Genomic DNA, 19,117 nt, shown 5'->3' on the forward strand with positions numbered 1-19,117 from the left:
TTCAGCATCAGTTGTTGAAAGGATTCTCGAATGTCCATTGCATTGCCCTGACACTTTTGTGCAAAATCAGTCGTCTGTATTTCTCTGGGTCCATGTGTGATTTCTCTATTGTGTTCCATTGTTCTATGCATGAATCCATTAGTCAATACAATACTCTCTTGACTATTAGAGCTTTATAGTAAGTCTTAAAATCCCATAGTGTGAGTCCTCCCACTTTTTCAGAGTTGTTTTGGCTATTCTAAGCCCTTTGCCTTTCCATCTAAATTATAGAATTGGTTTGTCATTATCTATAAACAACCTACTGGGACTTTTATTGAGTTTGCATTGAATCTGTAAGATCAACTTGGGGAGAAATGACCTCTTAATAATGTTGATGCTTCCAAACCCCGAACACCGTATATTTCTCAATATATTTTCTTTAATATATTTCATCAGTATAGTTTTTAGCATCCTTTCTACATCTTTTGTTAAGTGCATACTTAGGTACTTAACTTTTTTGTTACAATTGTATTGATCTCGTTTCTTAATATCACATTCTAATTATTCATTGCCAGAAGATAGGAATATGATTGACTTTTGTGTATTGACCTTTTAAAACTTACTCGTTTCAGGAGTGTTTTTTAGATCTTGGGAATTATCTACATTGACAACCATCTTGTCTTCAAATAAAGGCAATCTTATCTTTTTCCTTTCAAATCCATATGCCTTTTATTTCTTTTTCTTAGCTTATTTCACTGGCTATAACTTCCAGTATGATGTTGAATAGGTAGAGTGAGAATGGATTCCTTGTCTTATTCCTAAACTAGGAGGAAAAGCATTCAATATTTTACCCTTAAGTATAGTGTTGGCTGAAGGTTTTTAATAGATTTCCTATATAAGTTTAAGAAAGTTCCTTTCTATTCTTAATTTGTTGAGTTTTTTCATGCATGGATATTAAATTTTGTTTTTGCTTCTACTGAATAGAGATAGATAGATGATAGATAGATAGATAGATAGATAGATAGATAGATAGATGATAGGTAGTTAGATAGATATGGTTGTTAACATGGTAAATTATATTGATTTTTTTTTAAATTTGAACCAACCTTGTATCTTTGTAATTATTGTATTCCTAGGGTCTGGGATAAATCTCAATGGGTCATGTATTATCTTTTTTATATATATCACGAGATTCAGTTTGCTAATATTTTGTTGAAATTTTTTGACTTTATATTTGTGATCTATCTTGGTTTATAGTTTTCTTGCAATATACACTCTGGTTTGGGTCTTAAACTAATGCTGACTTCATAAAATGAACTGGGAAATATTCCTTTCTCTTCTGTATTCTGAAAGATATGGTATATAATTGTCATCATTTCTTTCTTACATGTTTTATAGAATTCACTAGTGAAATCATTTGGGTTTTCTTTTTGGAAGTTTTAAACTACAAATTCAATTTCTTTAATAGATGTGGGACTACTTGGTTTAAGTATTTATTCTTGAGTGAATCTTGGGCCTTGCAAGGAATTGGTCCATCTTACCTAAGCTGATGAATTTATGAACATGGACTTGTTTGTAGTATTCCCTTATATATTTTAATACCTATGCGATCAGTTCATTCCTGATACTGGTAAATTGTGTCTTTCTCTTTTTGAGGGGAAACTGGACCAGAGGCTTACTGATTTTATGACTTTATCAGAGAATCAGCTTTTGGTTTTCTGTGTTCAATTTCATTGTTCTCTGGTCTATATTATTTTCTTATTCCCTTTTTTCATCTGCTTGCTTTAGACTTAATTTCGCTTCCTTTAATGTCTTAAGATGGGAGAATACATTGCTGAGTTCAGGTCTTTCTATTGCTCTTTTCTAGTATAAGCATTTAAATATAAATTTCCACTTAAAGATGCTTTAATTGCATCCTACAAATTTTTAATATATATATTTTTCTTTTATTTCAAAATACTTTAAATTTCCCTAAAGGCTTAATCTTTGACTCATGCATTATTTAGACATGTATTGCTTAATTTCCAAATATTTGGATATTTACCAGATATCTTGATATTATTATCTATTATTATCAATTCCATAAGGTTTGAGATTATACTTCATATTTTTCATTTTTTTAAATTGTGAAAGTTTTTTTATGGCTAAGAATATTCTCTGTGCACTTGAGAAGAATTTGTATTTTGCTGCTGATTTAGTGCTCTATAAATGTCAAGTGGGACAAGTTAGTTGATGGCGTTGCTCTGCTGATTTTCTTTCTACTGATTTTCTGCCTACTTCTATCAATTTTTGAGAGGTGTTGAAGTCTCCATCTAAAATTGTAGATCTGTCTATTTCATTTAAGGTCTGCCTATTTTTGCCTCATGTGTTTTGAAGTTTGTTGTTGGGTGCATACACATTCAAGATTATTATATTTTCTTGGAGAATTGACTTCTTTTTCTTTTTTTTTATTTATTTTTATTATTTTTTATTTTTAAAATTTTTTTTTTTTTTTTTTTTTTTTATTTATGATAGTCACAGAGAGAGAGAGAGAGGCAGAGACACAGGCAGAGGGAGAAGCAGGCTCCATGCACCGGGAGCCTGATGTGGGATTCGATCCTAGGTCTCCAGGATCGCGCCCTGGGCCAAAGGCAGGCGCCAAACCGCTGCGCCACCCAGGGATCCCTGACTTCTTTTTCATAATGTAATATCATCTTTTATCTCTGATAATATTCCTTGTTGTGTAGTCTGCTTTGTCTAAAATTAATGCAAATACTTTGTTAGTGTTTGTGTGATGTATCTTTCTCCATCCTTTTATTTTTAAACTAAATAAGCCTTTTTATTTAAAGTGGTCTCTCATAGACTGCATAAAGTTGAATCCAGGTGTTTTTTTTTTTTAAATTTAATTCTGATCATTTCTGTCTTTTTAACTTGTATGTTTAGACTGTTCACATTAAAGATGATTATTGATATGATTGGATTAAAATCTGCCATCTTACTGGCAGTTTTTTTGTTTCACTTGTTATTTATTTCTTTTTATCTTCTCTGTCTTCTCTGGATTTAATTCAACCTTTAAAAACTTTTTTAATGGTTGCCCTAGGCTATATAATAAAATTTTACAAAATCTGAATCCATCTTCAAATAATACTGTCTTGATACCCATGTAGTTCAAAAACTCTAAGTTTATTTCCAGTTCTTCTCTCCCTCTCACGTGCCATTGTTCTCATAATTTTACTTTTACATATGCTATAAATATACAACTTGTTAATACTATTGCTTTAAATAGTTATTTGTTAGAGCAATTAAAATAAGACAAAAATGATTTTGTAAGCCCTTCATGTATTCCATTTCTGATACTCTTTATTTCTTGGTGCAGATCTAATATTTTGATGTATGTCATTTTTTCCTACCTTGAAGAATGGCTTTCAATATTTCTGATAAGGTGGGTCTGCTGCTTATCGGTAGGTCCTTACATTTTTGTTTCTCTCACAAAGCCTTTATTGATGTCTAGTATAGAAATATACTTTAGGACATTTCTCCTGAATGTAGAATTCTGAATTGACATTTTTTTCCTCCTTCATCACATTGAAGATATCATTCTATTTTATAGTTTTTTACAAGAAGTCTGCTGTAATTCTTATCTTTATTCCTCTATAGGTAATGTCTTTTTCCTTCTGGCTTCTGTCGAGATTTTCTTTGTCTTTTAATATGTCTTAGAGTTTTTGTTTGGTTATTTTATTTGTTTTGTTTTCATATTTTTCTGGGGGATCTCTAAACCTCTTGGATCTGAGGTCTGGTGTTTGCTACTAATTTAGAAAATTCTCAGCCATTATTTCTTGAATATTTTTTACGTCCATTCTCTCTTTTTCTTCCTTCAAGATTCTAAATTATGTATATGTTAGACTGTCTGATATTGTCCCATACCTCTGAAACCTTGGTCTATTTTCCAAGTTTTTTCTCCTTGTGTTTCAGTTTGGGTACATTTTATTGATGTATATTCAACTTCATTGATTCTTTCCTTGACTATGTCAAGTCTACTAATGAGCCTCTCAAAGATCATCTTCATCTCTGTTACTGTGTTTTTGATTTCTAGCTTTGCATTTGATTTTTTTTACCATTTCTATCTCTTTACTAAAATTATCTGTGCATCTTATTTACTTTTCCCATTAGAATCTTTAACATATGAATCATAGTAATCTTAAATTCCTTGTCTGATAAATTCAACATATGTCTGATTCTGGTTCTGTTGATTGCCTTATCTTTCCATACTATGTTTTTTCCTGCCCTTTTGTATGCTGTGTACTTTTTTTTTGTTGAAAGGTGAACATACAGTATATGACAATAGATACTAAAACAACATTTTTTATGCTCAGAGAGGAGCAAGATTTTCCTTTTGCTAGGCCTTTGCTATGAGAGTTTGGGATATTCATTTAGGCTGATTCTCAGAGAAGGTCTGTACCTTGTAGCTCTCTCAGCTATGTTACACACTGCAACTCTTACTAGCATGGTGGTAGTGGATGAGGAAGGGTTGACCTCTTTTGTTCTCATGAAGCCTTGGTCTTAGACAGACACTGGAAACTTGGGTCTCAGGTGTTCCTGCCCCTTCTCCAGCTGTAGTGCTGGCCTAGTAATTATTCTTGCCCCTCCCCCAGTGAAGAAACTTCTTTCCCCTCCTATTCTCCTCTTCTAGCTAGAGTCAGTTTCTACCGATACTCTCACAGTCTATACCATGATCCTCTTCCTGCTGCAGATTAAGGGTTTTGGGGCGAGAACATAAAGATGTATCAGGGTGATACTTGGGCAGTGGACAACGGCTGCTGTTCTCCTTCCCCAGCTGGCACCTTACAGGACATTTTCTTAGGATTTTCCCTGTGAGCACCTGGTGTTCCCAGAGGAAAAATCTGCAGGAGGGCATTAAGCATCCTATGTCTGCAGCCCCCTGGGGCTTCGCACTCTCATGCTAGCCCACACTTGGCCTTTAGCAATTCTTTAAACATTTCTAGTTTAATCTTCTTATCAGCTTTTATGGGATTCGACAGCATCTGTCTCAAGTAAGCAAATGCTTGAATCCTGTTTCTTCCTGTAAGCCTTTTTCTTTTTCTCCATTTTAAGTTAGTTATTTGCCTGCAATATTCGTTCTCTTAGGTATAAGAAAAGTTGTTAATTTGAAGCTTATTCGGTTTTTTCTTCTTATTGTAAGGGTAGGAACAATGCATTTGTTCAGCTCTTAAATCTCTGACTCTAACCACAACCGTTAGTCATGTTTTAATTTAACATTCTAGGGGTGCCTGGCTGGCTCAGTCAGTAGACCAACTCTGGATCTCAGGGTTGTGAGTTCGAGTTCTATGTTGGGTACAGAGATCACTTAAAAATAAAATTTAAAAAAATTTTAAAAATTGAATTTAGAATTCTAAAAACTAAAAGAGGAAGGAAAACTTGCAAAATAGTTCTATGAGGCCAGTATCACTGATTCCAAAACCAGATAAAGACACCACACACAAAAAAGAGAGAACTACAGGCCAATTATCTCTCATGAATATAAATGCAAAAATCCTCAACAAAATATTAGCACAATCAAACCCAAAGATACATTAAAAAAATACACCACAGTTAAGTGGGATTTATTCTCAGGATGTAGGGGTTTTTCAATATTCACAAAACAGTCAGCATGATATGTCACATCAATAAGAGAAAGAATAAAAACCATATGATCCTTTCAATAGATGCAGACAAGTACAACATCCATTCATGATAAAACCCTCTGCAAAGTAGGTCTTCAGGGAACATATCTCAAATATAATAAAGGCCTTATATGAAAAACCCATAGCCAACACAGTACTCGATGGTAGAAAAACTAAGAGCTTTCCTGCTAAGGCCAGGAACAAAATAAGATGTCCACTCTCACCAATTTTTATTCCACATAGTATTAGAAGTCCTAGCCATAGCAATTGGGCAACATAAAGAAATAAAAGGCACCCAAATCGGTAAAACTCTCACTATTTGCAGATGACATAATATTATATATTGAAAACCCTGAAGACTCCACAAAAAACTCCTACAACTGATAAATGAATTTAGTGAAGTTGGAGGACACAAAATCAGAGTATGGCAATCTGTTGCATTCCTATATGCTAATAATGAAGCAGCAGAAAGTAAAATTAAGAAAATAATCCCATTTACAATTGCACCAAAGACAATAAATATCTAGGAATAAACTTAACCAAAAAGGTGAAAAACCTGTACTTCGAAAACTATAAAACACTGATGAAAGAAATTCAAGACAACACAAGGGAACAGAAAGACATTTCCATGCTCATGGATTGGAAGAACAAATGTTGTTAAAATGTCTATACAGACTTAATGCAATTCCTATCAAATACCAATAGCATTTTTTACAGAACCAGAAAAAAATAATCCTAAAATTTATATGAAATCACAAAGGACCTTGACTAGCCAAAGCAATCTTGAAAAAGAAAAACAAAACTGGAGGTATCACAATTCCACACTTCACATTATATTACAAAGCGGTCATAATTAAAGCAGTATGGTATTGGTCTAAAAATAGATACATAAATCAATGGAATAGAATAGAAAACCCAGATACAAACCCACAGTTTTATGGTCAATTAATCCTCAACAAACGAGGAATGAATTTACAATGCAAAAAAGACAGTCTCTAACAAATAGTGTTGGGAAAACTGGACAGCCACATGAGAAGAATGAAACTGGACCACCTTTCTTTTACCATACACAAAAATAAACTCAGAATGGATTAAAGACCTAAATGTGTGACCTGAAACCATAAAAATCCTTGAAGAGGACTCAGGCAGTAATCTGTCTGACATTGGCCATGGCAACACTTTTCTAGATATGTCTCCTGAGGCAAGGGAAACAAAAGCAAAAACAAACTTTTGGGACTACATCAAAATAAAAAGTGAAGGAAACTTTTCTGCTCAGTGAAGGAAATAATCAACAAAACTAAAAGGAAACCTACTGAATGGGAGAAGATATTTATTTGCAAATGGCATCCAAAATATATAAAGAACTGATATAACTCAACCCCCACAAAACAAATAGTCCAAATTAAAAATGGGAAGACATGAACAGACATTTCTCCAAAGAAGACATACAGATTTCAACAAACACATGAAAAGATGCTCAGTATCACTCATCATCAAGGAAATGCAAATCAAAAATACCATGATATATTAGCTCACACTTGTCAGAATGGCTAAAAAAAAAAAAAAACAAAAAACAAAAAAAAAAACACAAACAAGTGTTGACAAGTCTGTGGAGAAAAAGAAACCCTCTTGCACTGTTGGTAGGAATGCAAACTGGTACAGCCATTATGGAAAACAATATGAAGCTTCCTCAAAAAATTAAAAATAGAACTACCCTATGATCCAGTTAACCACACTACTGGATATTTACCCAAAAATACAAAAACCCTAATTCAAGGGATAGCTGTATCCCTATGTTTATTGCAGCATTATTTACAATAGCCAAAATATAGAAGCAATCCACATCCATCGATAGATGAATGGGTAAAGAAGATGTGTTATATACATGGAATATTATTCAGCCACAAAGAAGAATGATATCTTGCCATTTGTAATGACATGGTTGGAGCTAGAGAGTATTCTGCTAAGTGAAATAAGTCAAAGAAAGACAAATACTGTATGATATCACTCATATGTGAAATTTAAGAAACAAAACAAACAAGCAAAGGGAAAAAGAGAAGAAGAGACAAACCAAAAAACAGATTCTTAATTATAGAGAACAAACTGATGGTTACCAGAGGAGAGAGGGTTACGGGAATGGGTGAAATAGGTGATGGGGATTAAGAACTACACTTATGATGAAAAATAAATTTAAATGTCATCAGCATTAACTTGATTTTAAAAGTTTTAGAGGAGGGGAACCTGGGTGGCTCAGTGGTTGAGCGTCTTCCTTTGGCTCAGGTTGCGATCCCGGAGTCCCGGGATAGAATCCCATATCGGGCTCCTTGCATGGAGCCTGCTTCTCCCGTCTCTGCCTCTCTCTACCTCTCTCTGTATCTCTCATAAATAAGTAAATAAAATCTTAATTAATACATAAATAAAAAGAAAAGTTTTGGAAGATTTTTATAACCTAAAGACATCTTTCTGGGAATATTTGGAAACTAGAACTGGGAATCACCAGTGAAGAGAGTATAAAAATGTGATGGAATATTTTGGGTTGCTTAGTTGCATCTCTATATATTTTTTCTTTTTTTCTGTATGTTTCTATTACTCAAACTTGGAGCTCAAATGCCTCAAGGTTGGGAGATTGGTGGTAGTAGTGGGGGGAGTCATGTGGTGGGACAGAAAGGAGAAGTAACTTCCAAGGATTTATGGGTTTTGTTACCAGAGTCCTGAGCCTGTAGTAGAATTTAGAAGGTTTGCAGGGAAAGAAGAGCATTAAGGTTTATAAGAAGCAAAGAGGATTAACAAAAGGACAGATTAGAGAGTAGTTCCTGACTAGGACTGGAGATCAAGGAACATCTGGAATAGAACTGGAACAGGAGCTACAGGAACCTGTGGAGGAAGAGCTACCTAGGCAGACAAGTCCCCTCAACTACCTCACAAAAGATTCCCCTGTCTTAGGTGTGACTTGGAAGCATAGAGTGGCACCAGTCCTGAAAAGCCCTTAGGACCAAAAACAATGGAAATCTTAGTGGAAACTTGTGGGACAGATGACAAATACCAGAGTTCTCTACCTCCATCCATAACTTCATACAGCAGAATATGCTAGACACCCTACATGATCTTGAGGGAGGGGGGTGGACTCAGTAATCATAGAGATTATATTTTCGCACAAGTTTGGGGAGATTGGAGTTCAAAGTCAATATAGTACACTTCTAGAAAATAGAGATTTAATATTGTTTGCACATCTTAATTTGTAGACTGAGAATCATGCCTGCTATTAAAGGATTCAGTTCCCAGGGAACTGGTTACCATTCTGTTTTGTTGAAAATGTTTTGGATTCTAGTAACTAAAGATTTGTTTTCCACTCAGGTGCATCTGAGGGCTTCAAAGTGCCTCCAATTCTGATGATTCCTTCTAGGGTGAGGTGGGGTAGGGTGTAGAGCCTGCCCAGAAAGCCACTTTGAATAAATCCCCCAGGTGTTCTGACAACCACTCCTCCCCCACAGTAGCTCCCCTTGCCTAGCACTTGGCTGAGAATCCCTGTTTTCCTCTCCTGGTTTTTGTGCATTTTGTTTTCAATTAAGACACTGAAACAAAGGCACAATTTGACTCTTTTAAGTGGGAGATATGTTCCTAGAAAGGTTCACATAAAAGCAAACCTGTTTCTGGGAAAACACAGAGTGCTATATGCATAAATTGAAATGGTTGCCGTTATTTGCATTACAAACAACTAAAGAATATTTGTTGGAGAGGAGGTGGGGGGGGTTGGGGGTAATTGGGTGTTGGGCATTAAGGAGGGCACTTGATGTGATAAGCACCGAGGAGTGTTAGATGCAACCGATGAATCACTAAATTCTACCCCTGAGACTAATAATACACTATATGTTAACTGAATTTAAATAATAAATAATTTTTAAGGAATATTTGTGACTCTGTAGCCAGGAGAGAAAAAAAAAATCCGTGGATTTCCTCCTCGGGAAGTGGCTATTGACTTGGGAAACTGTCCTCCTTCTGACCCTGCCTCCTACCGAGATTGTAAGAGGGATTCTATGAAACACAAATAGGCATCTGCATGAAAATGTCCCCAAAGTGAACAATTGAGACAGTTACCGCAGTTCTCTCTGTTTCGTTCTTTGGACTGAGGAGCTGGTGCTGGTGTATGGATGAGAGGTCCTTGACATCACCACAGCAGAGACAGGTGTTCCTAGCTGGTGCTCCTGCCGGTGAGACCACGGCTCGCTGGGCCTGAGCGTTGAGGGGATAGTGCATTTTGTCTGACGTTTTCCAGAGCTGCTGTCAGATGCCCTTGTGGAGAAACACAATTAAGAGACCTGATGGTGGGACTCATTTTCTTAGTTTGGGCAATGTTTCACCACCACAAAAGGCTCCCAGTAGCCTGGTATCTTGAAGCTGCTGCACATGTGGTGCCTGTTTCTGATGTCTAATACAATCATGTTACCGCACTTCGGCTCTCCCCTGGTGGGGAGAAAGGCCTGAGACCAGGAATCTCTTGGAAGCTGAAGCAAAAAGCAAGAAGCAGGTAAAGTAGAAACTTCTAAAAATCTAGGTTAAAGTGTTCAAAGAGCATGCAGACAGAAGGTTATCCCTTGTGATTTATCAGTGGAGCACAGAAAATCAGCGAAATTTTACCAGCCAGTGTGGGTGTCACTGTAGACACACTGAGAGGGCCTGTTTGCTGCCCAAGAGGCTGGGTGTGGGCTACTACTTAGACCTGGTAATGAGAGACATTACTGGAAACTGAAGATGTCCAGAGACAGGATGAAATACATTTTTTAAAGATTTTATTTATTTATTCATGAGAGACACAGAAACACAGGCAGAGACACAGGCAGAGGGAGAAGCAGGCTCCATGCAGGGAGCCCGACGCGGGACTCGATCCGGGGACCCGGGGATCACGCTCTGAGCCAAAGGCAGACACTCCACCTCTGAGCCCACTGGGCGTCCCAGGATGAAATATTTTTGAGAGTTTGTTCCTATTACAGCACATTGGCTAGAGGCTCAAGCTCTGGAAGTGACACTGAGTTTGAATCCCAGTTTTGCCACTTCCTCGTTATGTGACCTCCGGTTAGTTGTGAAGATACACAAAGGCCTACTGTGAGGATCAGATTAGGTAATGGAGTGCAGAACCTGGGGAGGCACGCAGTGAATGTCAGATATTGTTAACCAGGCTCTCCCCCTTCTAAAATATTGAAGCTACAGCCTACTACTCTGTACCATTACTCAAAGGTCACTTCCCCCTAGAAAAGGAATGTCTGTTGACATCCAGGGGAAGATTAGAGATTTGCATTTTTATTATTTCACTCACTGAGAAGAGAGACTATCACATCCTTTAGGTGATCCTTGGGGTCCAAGAACCAGGTAATTTACACAGGAGTCCCAGCCTACTATAGGGACACCGACTTGCCAGCTAACGCTCCGATTCTTGATAGCAAGTATGATCCAGTGTTTGATTCTCTTGGGTTCAAGGGACTCAGACTTACTTGGTGGTAGGGGGTTATTGTGAGAATAGACGGGATAGCAAAAAAAATGGCAAGGAACCAACTCAGCAGCCATATAACCATGCCTCCTGGAGAACTGGAGGGACATTCATGGATACAGAGTTGCAGGTCCCAGTGGCCCTTCTGGCCCTGGTCATCTCATTGTCTTCTGAGACCAACTTCTGATTGCTCCTGACCCTGGCGACTCCATCGAGGTTCCCTGTCAACTTCTACACTTGTTGCTCTTGCTTCCCTGTCCCCTTGAGATTCATACACAGGAGAGAATCGGCCCGGGATATTTTGTTATCCTCTGATATATAGGTCTTCTATTATGGGGCTGAGTTCTCACTCATGGAAAGCACTAGAATCCCAAAAATACATATAGAATGGGACCCAATTCTTTCATGAAAGGATGACTTACTGCTTTTTCCTTGGCTTTACTTTATAAATTAGTAAGAGTCTTAAATTTAATGGTCGCATCTCCCAGGATACTAGCTTAGGCACTTGGACCTGAGAAGCCTATTTCTTAGGTGCAGATGGAAGATTTGCAATAAAACAGATGAATTTTCTGTTCTTACTCTCCACATTAGCTCATATGCTAAGTTTAAAATCCACATTTCCAGTTTGGTAACTTTTTGCTTGCAGGGGAAACTTCAGGTTAGTGACTATTTATTTGTTCAAGTAGAAATGCAATAATTTATGACAAATACATTGAATGACATGAGGATCTCCTGGCATGAAGAGATGGAGGAAGGACTCATCGGGAGGTACTCTAAGGAGACTGTCACCTGGGCATGCCAGCTGGAAGGGAGGAATAGAACCTAAATTTATTACATCACCTTTACTTAGTTAATATAACATGTCATCTCAGTTTTACAGAGAATCCATATGAAGGCTGATACAACATCCAAATGAATTTCTTTCTTGGTAGTTCTATAGGTTGCAAAATGTCTAGATGGTATAATGACCAGTACCTTGAATTAAAAAAGTCATCAGCAAAAAACCATTCAGCTCAGGGATGCCTGCCTGGGTGGCTCAGTGGTTGAGCGTCTGCCTTCGTCTCAGGGCTCAGGATGTGATCCCGGGGTTCTGAGATTGAGTCCCACATTGGGCTCCCCATAGCGAGCTGCTTCTCTCTATGTCTCTCCCTCTCTCTGTGTCTCTCATGAATAAATAAATAAAATCTTTAAGAAAATTCAGCTCTGTGGTAATAACAACTACAAGTTTATGGGATCAAACAACAAAAATCCCTAGATTTAAGGACAATTTTACTCCAAACTACTAGTTAAATATATAATTATGTAATCACGTATGTAAATCTGGGTCTCCTTTTACTTTCAGTGCCCCTAGTTCAAACATAAATGGTATTTTTAGTTCCTGTTTTTCCTTTTTACCAAGCTTGATCAGTGGACGAGAAAGTCTTATCAATCATCTACTTGTTGGAAAGCATGGAGCTTTGAACCACATAGCTCATTTCAAAATTAGAAATGCCCCCACTTAGGGGCCCATGTCAAGACTTTCAGGAGGCAGTTGTCACTACATCTTAGGTCTGACATGTGTCTGGATAAAAGCAGCTAAGAAATGTTCCTTGAGATGCTCTGGGTGGGGAAAGTGATAAAAATGGTATTTCTGTTTTTCAGCAAGCAAATTCCCATTCGTATTTGCTAGAAAGCGATATACCTGTTTCTCACTAAAATATTCATTCTAAAATATTTATAAAACGATTATTTTAAAAGCAAAGCACTTTTTTTTTTCATTGACACATTCTAAAGATGCATCCTGATGGGATATTTTTGGTGATAGAAAAATATTTTATTACTACTACTACTGCTGATCACTAACATTTATTGAGGGCTTATTACTTGCCAGGCATTATTCTAAGATCATTACACAATTCTCTCATTCCCAAAATGATAAGAGATATTGTTCTAATTTCCCAGACAAGGAATCTTTTCTTAGGAAAAAAAGAGTTTACTAGCCCACAGTCTTATGGTTGAGGTGCAGAAAGGATAAATTCAAGTTGCGATCCTGAGCCAACCACTCAAGCCTAGCAACTGTGTTGCTACCAACACAGGTCCAGGTTCACCGGAAGGAGAGGGGAGTTTCATAGGCTGTAAGTTGGATCATGGAGCATGTCTTCATCCTCACCCCTGATATCATCCTAGGAACTTACCTGGGATGGTCCTAGCATTCCACTTGGCTTTAGACTCACTCATGGTGAATGATTGGGAAATGTTAATTGCATGATATAGATTAACTCATTATAAGGGAATGAGTTAATGTGCTCCCTCCCTAGGGGTATGTATGAAATAGGCAGTTGAATATTAGTTTAATTGAATTGAATGCAGATATTATGGTTTCACAAGTGCTACTGAGAAACAATGGCAGAAATCAGACAAATGAAGATTTTAAGAATATGTTTTATGAAAGATAGATCTGGATCGAAGAGTAGAACTTCATTGTGGTCACAGTCGGACTCCTCAGTCCGACTCTGAGGGCTAGCTCTGTAGAACATAGATGTAGAGCAAAAGAGCTGCATCTACTGTGTCCCTCCATTGGAACAAAGTGAGAGCTAGGTCTTTAGAGCTGGCCTTAGGAGCAAGTGAGCTCTGACCCCTTCCTGACTGCCATGCATGGGGCAGGAAGTAAGCAAAAACTCCCATCCTCTGACAAGGAAATCCAAAAAAAGAAAGAGAAAGAAAAGGCTGAGTTTCTTGCTCGTCCTTCTGACTTCACCAAGCAGGTAAGGTACTACTTGGCCCTCAGGGGAGAGTAAACAGGGTGAGAGAGGGGTTGTGGCCACTTCCCAACACTTTCAAAGGGGTGAAAATTCCCATCATTTGGTCCATGGCCAGATTCCTAGAAGGAAGAAGAAGGAGGGATTCCCTCAAATGGCAGAAATTATGTTGAATGCTCTGAGCATGCTGGTTGCTGCTTTGGCAGTGAGTTCCTATTCAGGTAAAACAGGAACACAGGTCTATTGCACATAGAGTGAAGGTTCCTGAATGGTTTATTGTTCTCTGGGATTGATTTAAGGTTTGACCATAACCTCATGAAATAGGAGCTATGAATCCAGCTGGCAGCAGTTAGGTAGCTGGGAATGCACCCACCATGGCATCCTAAAATCATTTCTGTCAAGGGGAAAAGCTGGCTATTTTCCATGTCTGAGAAGCAGCAGAAGCCTATTTAAAATAAGGATGCATCATATTGAGGGAGTCTTTGATTAATACTATATTATTTGCAGAACTTTAGGAATTCAATAATGGAGGAACCCAACCAAGAACAACTCGTTGCACATCAATTTGACTTGATATTTCATGTAGCAAGGATGAACGTATAAGAATTTATAGCCATTCCTCTCCTCATGTTTTAAGGACAATTATTGTCTTAGTAGCTCAGTTCATGTGCCTCTGGTGTGCTAGTCAGGAAAGCGGGTAGAAAGTAGAATTGGGAGAAAGTGAAAAGAAATAACTTGATCCACGTAGAAAAAGTCATAGAACCACCTAAGAGAGGAAAGAAAACATTCAAGATCCAAGAAGGATTGCAAGAGAGGGGGAAGGAGGGAGTGACAGGAGAGGCAGCTTGGGCTAGAGATTTTACAAGAGAGGAAGAGAGAAATTTGAGTAGCTTCTCTGACCTGTGAGATTTGGGGGAGAACAGAATGGAGAAGGTGACTTGCAGCAAGTTTTCAATAGGCACTTCTGAGTAACTCTCTCTTATATCAAAAAAGACTTTGATAAAGATCTTTGTCTTTCTTCAAGATTTTAAAGATTGGATATATTTTTCTCTTGGAAAGATCTTTGTATTTCTTCAAGATTTTAAAGATTGGTTATATTTTTCTCTTGGTATTATGAGGCAACAGACTTTAAGGAATGGCAAAGAAGCCCAGATTTATTTAGATCTGTTTTTTTTTTTTAATATTTTATTTATTTACTTGAGAGAGCGAGCGAGCACATGTGTGCATGGGGGAAGGACAGAGGGGGAGGGAGAGGGAGAGCAAAAGACTCTCAAGCAGATTCCATGCTGAGCATGGAGCCTGATGTGGGACTCAATCCTGAGATCATGACCTAAACCAAAACCAAGAATCGGAGGCTTAACCAACTATACCACCCACAAGACTCTGGATTTTTCCATTTGGATATTTCTAGACTGAGTCATCCTGTGGACACTGGTGCTGAGATTGTTCACAAAGTGTAAAGTGGTAATTGTTGAAAAGATGTGCCTAGGAGGTGGCCAGACTACACAGTAGAACGTGACAATGGCTCAAGCACAGAGTGGTGACAGGGATATGTTACCAGGTGGCCCTTGGCATAAGCCAGAGATCTGACCTACAATGACCTTTCTAGTTACTCTTCACCAACACGCTTCTCAACACCTGTCAATGGGCTTCCTTGGACAAAACTTGTGGATGGTCTTCAGCATATCATCTTTGGGTCTTCTATTTTGAATGATGTTTGCTGGAGAATGGCCTGCAGGTGAGTTGAGGCTCCAGCTGCTGGGTAGAGGGTCATAGAAAGTCACTGCACTGGCATCCAGAAGTGCTGCACTTCAGGGTCAGCCTTAGTGCTGGATGACTCTACTTGCTTGGCTTCAGTTTCCTTCTCTATGAGACAACAGTCTTAGGTGGACAATATCAGTGATCCCTTTCAGCTATAACATTTCATGATAAAAAAAAAAATAACATTTCATGATAACTTTCCAGGTCCTTATGCCTTACTGCAGCTGTTAGTACCAATTTTTCCTGCCCCAGAGGCCTGACCAGCTCCCCTTCCCCAGCCAGGTATTCATTCTGCTCACATTGTACCTCTCCCAATCAGACCTAACTGGGAGTGAGCAAGGACAGCAGGGCCACGGCTGGAGCACAAAGGCTGTATGCTCTTGTACTGTAAGCTCTCAACCTGCTGGAGGAGGGAGAGGGTGTCTCCTCAGTGACCCAGGCACTCTGGGGAATCACAACCCCTACTTGCACACACATGATTGAGACAGTAGAGCCTGTCTCTGGGGCTCAGACAGCTTGCATAGCAGGAGGAGGCAGCTTTGGTTTTTTTTTTTTTTTCTTTACAGATGCTTCTCAGAGCCAGTAAAACAGCAACTGGATAAATATAGGAAGATGACGCACCAACTCTGAGTGGATGTGCACGCATGAGCATGCATGCACAAACAAGCCTACAAGCTGTGGACTACCACGTGGCCCTCAGCCTCCAGGAATTGACATTCAGGCTCCCAGAGCCAGAAACTCTGAACGGAATGTGACGTCATCAAAGAAGCCTGGCAGGAGGATGAGATGAGGCCACGAGCACAGTCATCCCCTTGGCTCCTTGGAGCATTCTCAGCAGTCGCCCTCAGTCGTCCCTGGCTATATATAGCCCTGCTTACTGCTGTGCACATGGCATCTTTCTCAATGAAATACCAGAAGTCCTTCCAGACTCCGTGAAAGCATCAGCTAAGTGGCATTTGAAAGTTTTTGAAAATGAGTGGGGGAAACAGAGCAGGTGTTTTGCTCATTGTGAAAGGCAAACGCTGATTTGGAAGGTTTCGAGGTAGGGAACATGGGCCAAACCCAGTACAGCCAGTTTTTAATTACCAGCACAATTAGCAGCCTGGCTTAACAACAAGCCTATTTTGTCGAGCTCTGTTTAAGAATCAGCGAATTGCAGCAATAGTACCAAACAGATGAACAATGCAGTGATCATATCCCACTCTTGAAAATCGGTGTGCTGCCTATACAGTCCTGGGTTGCCACCAACAAGCATCTGACTCCCTCTTCCTGGCCCTAAGTTGGCATAGGGCAGGGATCATGTCTTAAGAGGCCATCTGCCCTGTGGTTGATCAATCCATATTAAGTGAATTCTACTAAATGAATGTGATGTACATCAACATTAACTTCTGGGGATAAAACAAAACAGAGTCTGTCTTCATATCATCCCTAGTTGTGACCATTATTTGAAATTTGGACTCTTTAATGTAAAAGCACATGATCCCTAAAGGTTAATCAGAAGCATCTCCTTGGGGACAGGATTTCTACGGGAGACCCAGTGTCTAAGAGCCTTCATTGGGCCTTGGAATGCTTTTGTGTGAGCCCCCTTGGTAAAACTTGTATATACTTTAATCTTTTAATCAAATCAGGCCAAAGAGACTCAGACAAGTCAAGAATGCTCCTCTGAGGCCTCTGAGGAACAACAGAGTCCCAGAAATGACATCAGCAGACCTTTGTAAGGAACCAGAGACTGGAGGGTTCTAGGCCTTAAGACTTTGCCTGTGGAATTGAGTCAGAGGAGCAGAAACCATAGTCTTCAATCAGTTTCTGCTCAGCTTTCACTGAGCCTGCAGCCCTCTCATTGGAGCAGACAGGTATTGGCTGATTCTTGTCCAAAGCTAACCAGGGCGGTCATGGTGGAACGAAGCTCAGGCTCCGAGAGACCTCAGCAACTTCCCAGCTAAGCTACGATTCTGATTTCAGCTCTTCTACTATAGGTCGGGTGGTGGACCAAGTAGTGTTAATTGCAGTCTCTAAGAAGATTTTGTCCCTAAATACTGCCTCACTGGATGCTTAATTCCACCAGTTTAAGTCCATTTGCGTGTGAGAGGCATTGCTTCCCTGTGAGAGTCATCTGCAAATACTGTACTGATCATCAAGGGGATACCTGTTGTTCCCTACCCTTCCACTACTGATATCAACAAGTATCCAAATTGTATTTTCTAGGTTTCCTTACCAACTGGCTTCCACTTAGGTTAGGCCCAAGGGAGGTCTTAGCAGGAAGTCAGAGGGCAGGGGGAGGGGAGAAGTGGAACTCCCACCCCTCTCTCAGCCTCAGGTGGTATCTTTCCTGTCTGCGTTTCCTCTGTGCTCCCAGCTCCTACCAGGCAGCTCGACCATGGCTTCGTGTCCTCCAGGCTCTTCTCCCTTGGTTTCTGCAGCTCTAGCTGTTACTAATCGTGGCCTCACCAGCTCCTGTTAGCTCTTCACTTCTTCCAACCTATTTGTGGCTAGTTCCCCTATCGATTCCCTTTCATGAACTACCTGACTTGGGCTCTGGTTTTCTTGTCTTGACTCTGACTAATTCAGAGGGTAAATGTATAAACATATTATAAATAAGCTTAATTATCTTTTTTCCTACAAGACCTACAGTAGCTGGGAAGTCCTAGACAGCTCAAAACAGAAGGGCTCAAAGGGAAAAAGGGTGAAAAAATTTCCCCAGGTCTTGTCTACCCTACCAAGGGCCCCTCCGACTCTAGTGTCGTGTGGGAAAACCACAACCTAGCAGCCTCCTTCCGCCATCCTGACTCGTTACTCTCAGATTTTACACCACGGATTCTCTGCCCTAGCTGAGATCTGTTGGTTGGCATCCACGATTCGTGAGCTCCCAACCTCACACTTTTGCACATCCATCCTCCTCTGCTAGAAGTACCTCTCTCTTCCTCGCTTCTCTGTCTATATGGCTCTTCTTCCTTTGCAACCCTGCCTAAAGCCTGAGGCCTGAGCACTTGGTTACTGTGACGGTCCTTCCACAAGTTATAGATGCACTCTGAGCTCTAATGCTCTTGCACTCTTTTGTTTTTGTCAGAAATCTTATAGTTTTAATTACACACGTTTTCCTATTTGACTGATAGAATTTTCCAGTCTATGCAGTTACAAGACCATGTCTACTGTTTCTTCTGCTGCCTGTTTCTACGCCTCCCTCAGCCTCGCCAGTCCCTGGCAATTATAACATTTAGCATTGCTCTGGTGTGTTCAACAAATATTGATGTGCTGCCTAAACAAATTCCCTCAGCTAGGAAGATAGCCTTATATCTATTTGTCAGGACAGCATGCTTTTTTGCTTTTTGTGGGTGCAGTGCTGGTCTTGGAAAACTTCAGATCTGTTCTCTCTTTGACAGACCATCCCCAGTAGAATCCAGTCTCCAGGCATGAGGTTTGCTCAGTCATTATTTTTATTTCTCCCTGGGCCTTGCGTGTTTAAACTACATTTGCAATGCAGTTGTTCCCCGCCCCCC

General features: G+C 39.4%; 1 protein-coding gene across 16 annotated transcripts in view; it reads left to right on the forward strand.

Moving 5' to 3' along the window:
• The window catches only part of LOC144291444 (uncharacterized), a 203,616-nt gene that overhangs the window by 47,990 nt on the left and 136,509 nt on the right, over positions 1-19,117 (forward strand). For all 16 annotated transcript variants that reach the window (XR_013358708.1, XR_013358713.1, XR_013358710.1 and 13 more), the window contains exon 5: positions 16,187-17,473. The gene's annotated coding sequence lies outside the window, so the exon portion shown is untranslated. The remainder of the gene's footprint in view (positions 1-16,186; positions 17,474-19,117) is intronic.

Source organism: Canis aureus, chromosome 20, assembly GCF_053574225.1.
Source record: "Canis aureus isolate CA01 chromosome 20, VMU_Caureus_v.1.0, whole genome shotgun sequence".
Lineage (NCBI taxonomy): Eukaryota > Metazoa > Chordata > Mammalia > Carnivora > Canidae > Canis > Canis aureus.